This window comes from Carassius gibelio, chromosome A17 (assembly GCF_023724105.1).
Source record: "Carassius gibelio isolate Cgi1373 ecotype wild population from Czech Republic chromosome A17, carGib1.2-hapl.c, whole genome shotgun sequence".
In the NCBI taxonomy this organism is placed as follows: Eukaryota; Metazoa; Chordata; class Actinopteri; order Cypriniformes; family Cyprinidae; genus Carassius; species Carassius gibelio.
Genome location: NC_068387.1, coordinates 13,616,182 through 13,623,376, shown reverse-complemented (window position 1 = coordinate 13,623,376; position 7,195 = coordinate 13,616,182).

Sequence of the window (7,195 nt, the reverse complement as noted above, 5' to 3'; positions counted from 1 at the left end):
CAGCGAGATAGTGGGGGGGTCAGAGTGCTGACAGTGAAGTGATGGGCTGTCGTAGTTCACTGCTGAGCCACAGCAGGAAGTGTCAGAGTTGCAGGCTCACTGCCCGTGCTGGATCAATTCCTTCCTGTCTGTCCACTTAAAAATACAGCAGATCTTTCTCACTCTCTCTCTCTCGCTCTCTCTCTCTCTCTGCCTCTATCCTGCTTTTTCTTTGTAATTATCATGGATGACACTGCATGCAAATGGGATACAATTTCAAAGAGATACATTATTTACCAAACAGTTTCGGTTCACATTAACTTCCATTATTTGGTATTTGGTTACAACATTCTTCAAAATATCTTCCACAGAAGAATGTCATACAGGTTTTGAACAATGTAAATGATGACAGAATTTTCATTTTTGATTGGATTATTCAAGTATAAAATTCAATTGTAGGTATCAAAAGTTCAAGAGTGTACTCTTGTCTATCATATTGTTTGCCCCAAAATCAAAAAATAGACAGATTGTATTTTCAATAATGGAAATTAAGCCTATTTTAGGATGGGTGAGAGTTAGTGTTCGCATTGACATTATTTTTCTTAAAAACATTTTCATCAATGTAATGCAAATAAATAAATAAATCTAATAAATGTTGCTACTTTGTTTCAATTGTTCAAACGAAACAATTATAAAAATATTAATTCAAAATGAAATAATGTTCTTTAAAATGTTTTTAAAATAAATGTTTTATAAATTATTATTATTGTTGTTTAAACTGATGAGTTTCAAAGTATGCTTGTATTTGTTGTTGATATTAATTTATGCTGATTTAAATTAAATGTTTTTTATTTGTATATAAACTATAACTACTATATTTTTATTTTAAATTTTTGTACTTTTAAAATATTTAAATAAAATAAATAAATAAATGAGCAGAATGAGAGGGGAAGATGTTTAAAGTTTTTCTCTTCTATGAAGCCGGTTATCTTATTACCCTGGAGTTTAAGCTAATGATCGGCAAACCATGCTTCCATGCAATTGTGATTCTGATGGAATTTTGTCTGCATCAATTTACAGTAAATGCCAAATCTGCATCGGCTTTTAACCATCTTTCCGAAACCGTTTGCAGCCTTTCATGCAAATACATCTAATTTCTCAAAATTAAAAGGCACAAATCTCCTCTATCATCCCCTGAGCGAAGAATGAACCTTAAGTAGAGACTGAGCACTTTGTAATCTGCGTTAATGTGCTTGTAGGCATGGAGTTTGAATTGTACAGAACGTGAGTGAGTTGAGATGAGAGCCCGCCAGATGCTGTGGCAGATGTGTGGCCCAGCTCACTTGGGTGATTCCATAATTACATTTCGCGTGCAGATACGAGCAAGCATTTCATGCTGCTTCAACGAAAGCCTCGGCCCTTTTGACTTCCCTCAGATTAATGCGTAGTATTGTGACAGTAGCAAGTGTAACTTACTGATCATCCTATTGATTTATTTTACAAAACATCAGTTGCAAGCAGCAAAAGATATTTATGGTCTGATATCAATCAATCATTTGATTGTGTGCTGTTTTAACTTAGATAGGATGGGTCAATTGGAGCTCGAGAGTTTGGTTAAGCTTGATTTAGGTTATGGAAATGTTAAATCTTTGGGTTAATGATGATTTGTAGTCGGAGCTGTGGCTTAGCATTTAGAAACACTTTGAGCCATGTGGGCGATATGAGTTTGAATCTGAAATTATTTTCAGATCATCCATGATTACCAAATATCTGTCCATCTCTCTTAATAACAGTGATCATAGAATTTTTAGCAATGCAAAACAATGCTAGGAACTGAACACAAAATTGTCATTATCCATACAATGAAAAGGGTGATATTAAATTCTGGAAAGTATGATTCATATTTATTATTAATTTTTAAACTGCCAGTTTTTATTGATTTTTGTGTGTGTGTGTGTGTGTGTGTGTTAAGCACATTTACCCACCGATTCTAATTACTATAATGCAAAAAAAAAAGTGTAATTCTCATTCTTGTTTTCTAATTATTATTATTTATTTTTTGTATTATTATTAATCAGAATCAGTTTACAAACACAAGGAATTTGTCTTGGTGTCAGGAGCTTCCAGTACAGAATGTACAGACATAGTGCAGATATACATATCATTTAAGGTAATAAAGTGAATGAAAAAAAAAAATAGAATAGACAATGAATACATAAAAAATTAAAAAATATATGTTAATAGACAGAATTGTGAATGTGCATATATTTACAGATGACAAGTTTTCATAAGTTATTTATAGATGTACAGTCCTGATATGTGTTATGTCTTGTTCAGGTGGAATATGGCCTGGGAGAAAATAAAATATTTTATTACCAATTATTATGATTATTATTAAATATTTTTGTTTAATTGTAAATGTTAGTATTTGTTTACTTTATGCTTATTTTAAAAAAGGTTATTACTGAAAAAGTTGGTGTTTGTTGTTGAAAAGTTTTCTTACCATTCCATTAAATATAATAAAAAATATCTTGTGTGTGGCAAATCATGGTTCTCTAAAATATGCATATTAAGATTACCTATATAATGTTGTTTTCAGTGATGCTATCATGCATGTATTAGGTTGTACATTTCTGTTTCTGTAGGACACTTACAAAAAGCCATTTGTTTTAAGACCAAACAATCAGGAATCTCTACACACCAAAACGGGATACAAATGGGAACCAACAGCCGCCGAGGCGATGATGAATTCTGATCAGAAGAGGTACTGACAAGCATTTGTTCTGCCTGCTGCTTCGCAAAGAGACAGGTGTCTGTCTTAAACAGGTGTATTGACATGTTTGCAATTGTCAGCTGCCTGAGTGACAAGACATTATTGATAGATAGGATGTGCTGACATGCCTTTAAGAAGAGCTAGAGAACACAAAAAAATACTTCTGAAACCCACATGATCACTCACAAAGCAGCAGAAGAAGTCTTGAGAAACTGAACATCTATTGTATCTGTTTGAGGAACTGTGTGTCTGCCTCCCTCATGACAGCAGTAGATACATGAGTTGGCTGAGGTGGATACCCTGACATAACAAGAAATAAAGCTGATGCTAATGGGCAATGGAGGATCGTGTCAGCAGTGGCCCACACTGAGCGACCCCAGGCCCTGACAGTGACCCCAGGCTCTGGCAGGGTGGACAGGTACAGCTCGCTGTGAAGCTGTGCCCCTGCCTGGCTCCACTCAGAGAATCAATCAGCCCAGCTGTCAGAGACTAACCTGAGCAGACAGCCAGGCTACGGAGAGGTAGAGAGAGACGCTCCCACAGGGACTCCACAAGCTTCCACCACCGATACTGAGAACCACCCGAACAGAAAAACCCTCAGTATGTGCAATTCTCTGGGTGGAAAAATCATTTGGATGTCTTAGAAGCCAAAATGTCTTAATATAAACCTTTCTCTGCTGATAAAAACAACTGATGACCACTTTACATGGCTAGTTAAACCGTAGTATTACTGGTAAACAGTTGAAGGTGTCTTGAGTCCTTTCATCCTGTTTCTTTGCATTGTTGGTCACGTAAGTCTGCCTGCAACAGTTAAACAACATATATGCAACTTTGTGCAATATATTTATACATACAGTAAATATCTATACTCCATTTCTTTTAATGGAATATACTTTTTAATATTAAATATTATATAAAAGGCAAGTGATTGGTTATATGTTTAATAGACAGTATTACATCTTCAGGAATTTTTTTACATTTATGAACACAAATCATATGTCCAGTCACAAGAACTTTATTTTCACTGTACACAGACAATATATATTGTGCAGTCAGATATATTAGATATAACTGTAATAAATAATCAAATATATCTGCTACTAAGACCAACAGCATAACTGCAAGTGAGATAATGTTTTTATATAACATTTAAATAAACCAGACATTAATGTTGCATTGACTTACAAAATTGGTTACTTTTTTTAATTGTTACTTTGTCTATTTTTGCTCCAGCAACAAAAACCGAAAAAAAAAAGTCAAAGCAGAATCAGTCGTCACACATTCCTGAATGAATGAATATTTATTTCCCTTCTCTTTTTCTTAAACTATTTGCATACACAACAAAAACTAATGTGTTTTTATGCAAGTATTTTTTTCAGACTGCCATTGGTGCTTCTTTAAAAAAGTTGGTGCATGATTAAGGTGATCCAAAGTAGTTGTATATGTTTACACCAGCTGTTAAAGCATGATGATTAAAGCACGATGTGAATACAAACATTCCTAAAGTTAAAATACAAACTTTAAACTGTCTCATTTGACGCCCAATATAGTATTCTAGAACAGTGCCAGCCAAGTAAAAACACTTTAATAAGTGCTTACATTAGGCCAGAAGAGCATGTATTCTCTCCATCTCTCTGTCTTTGGCGTCAGAGGTTCTATGACTTTCTCATCACTGGCTCCTGAAGCACACACCCTCATCTACACAAACACTGACACGTCTTGCCTAAGTCCGTGTTCTGCATCACCTCAGGAAACTTGTGGCTAATTTCATTATTTGGGGGGGGGGGGGGGGGCAAAGAGAGAATGCAAATGAGTGCAGACAGCTGGTGCCTTCCTGGTGGTGAGGAGTGATGGAGGGCCCCAAGGCCTCGCTCATCAGCCCCTCGTCCTGCTTCCTCTTTTTAGACAGAAGCCCACCGGGGAGAAGGCGGGGAGGCCACTCCGACAGCGGGACCAGATGGTCCGAGAGGTAAAAAGCGCGGCTCATTCAGTTAGCTCGACGTTATCGGTCACCTGTGCAGCCTACGGGCGTCTGATGAGCTTAAGGTGCTATGCTTCTTTGCCGGACCACCTTTTGAGGAGAGATAGGTCTTCCAGTCAATCACACTCTCTCATCACACATGTACAGAACACATGAGTGTATCGTGGCTGCTGCCTTCTGGTCTGCAACCTGGCTCCATTTGTTTAGAAAGCTCAAGCAGCTGTGCAACGTTACCCTGTATAAAGATAAATGTAAATCTTTATGTTATGCACATCTATCTATAAATGTCCGGCACTTGCAAACTGCATAACTCAGCACTGGAGCTTTTAGACTGAACTGAAAGAATAGCTATAAAATGCTAATGACAATATTAAAATTTTAAGAAATGTCTTAAAGTAGATTTATTTAACTATGGCAAATAATTAAGCAAGTTTAGTTAATTTGTTGAGTAAGTACACTTGGCTTGCAAGTTGCATATATTACATATTATGTATATATTTTATATTAAATATAATAATTATATATGTTATATACACAATATTTCCTAACCCTAATGACCTAAAGGTTTGACCTATAAATTCAAACTGCGAGCCCTGAGGAATGGTCTGTGTCTTTATCTATTTGACCCTTGACTGCTTATTAATTAACATATTCCCATTTTCCACTTTATTTTGTGCATGAATGTAAGTGATGTCTCTGGGCAGTGAGATGAGATAGGACTCCGCTGTCAGGTGTCACACAGGGAAAGGGGTGAAAGGCCACTTCCACAGTGCCCATCTACTGGCCTGCCACTGAGAGAGTTGTCAAGTCATCTCGTGAGCGTATCTCTCTTTCCCTCCGCTGTTTGACAGCTGCCAACCAGCTCCAAACTCCCCATCCTCCTTGTCCAAACAACACTCCATTTACAAACATCTCCTTCTCGTCAACACTTAGATATAGCCATCATTTACTGGGCCGGGCCTGTCGGGTAACATATGGGCATCAAGGCACAGCCTGTGTGAGAGAAGTAGATGTGAAAGAGAAATGAGGAAAGGAGAGGGTATCCAAGTGAGATGTAAGGGTCAGAAACAATGGATGATTTGGCAAAGAGCAGAGGAAAAATAAATCATATCTAAAGTTAACGGTCCCGTTTTTCGCGCTTTTTTGAAGCTTTGATTGTGTTTATAGTGTGCAATGAAAAAACACAGTATTTTTCACACAATTCACCTCTCTCTATACTGCTGTTTTCACTGTCAAAAAAACGGGCTTTTGACTTCCTTGTTCTACAAAGTCACTCCTTCAGAAATACGTAATGAGTTCTGATTGTGCCAGCGGTTCCTGTGTTGTGATTCGACAGCAGCTGAGCGCACGCGGCCCTCCTGGTAACGCGGTTGGACTAGTTTTGAGAAGCAAGTGGGCAAGAGCATGTGCTGGAGATGTACTTATAATCACAGGAGAGTTTTTATGACGAGATGTGCATGAAAATCGCATTCAATTTTTTTTGCACAGCTCTAAGATCTAGTTAACAAAGCTAAACAGTGTTGCCCTTTGTGTAATAAGTTACAGAAACTGTTAAACGCACCAACTTAAATAATAAAATACACTTACCGGTTGTGGTCCATAAACAACGCCTTCTCCAGACAAAGAGGGAACTGCTCCATCTGTCAAGAATAATCTTTGTGCGAATCCGGCATTAAACTGATTGAGATTGAGGAAGCTGTCCTCAGCAAAATGTGTTGCACATAGTTTAACATGTGGATTATAATTTTCGGGAACCGAGTTAAACATAAATTGTAACCATTAGATGATTGGACTCCGAGATGAAAATAACAGCGTTTCGACGACATGGCGACAAACACAAACGCAACTCTTCATCTACTCCGTCTGAGCGCAACAAGACCAAGCCCCCCTTTTTATGAATTCGTGTGGGCGGAGGTTTGTCAAAAAACTGTTTTAGTGACGTCATTACTGCAGGAACTAGAGGGCTGTAGTCTAAACGGGTCGTTTTTTGTAGGCGAATTGTGTTAAATAAAATATCTCGATTGGCATTGAACTTTGAGCTTTAGCATTTTACAGATATTATTTTTACTCTTAACAACAACATTACACACTAACTAAAGTTTAAAACATGGGATCACGAAGAACAGGACCTTTAAGAACTGAATCTTACTTGATAACATTACCAATGTGGTTCTGTTTCAAAACTTAGTGAGCTGCCTCACTATTGCCGATTTGAATAAAGTTTACAAATACGATGTGGAACATCATTAGTATTCTTAATTAATAAATTACAATTCTACATTAAATTATTTTAAGTACACTTATTATCAATGTTTACATATAGTATCAACATTTCTTTTTTCACATTATATGACATATTTATTTCAATAGGAAATGACATGTGATCTGTCACGACACATTAAAGAGCCACAAAACGCTATTTATTATTTTAATAAAAAAAATTATAAAAAAAAAATTATATT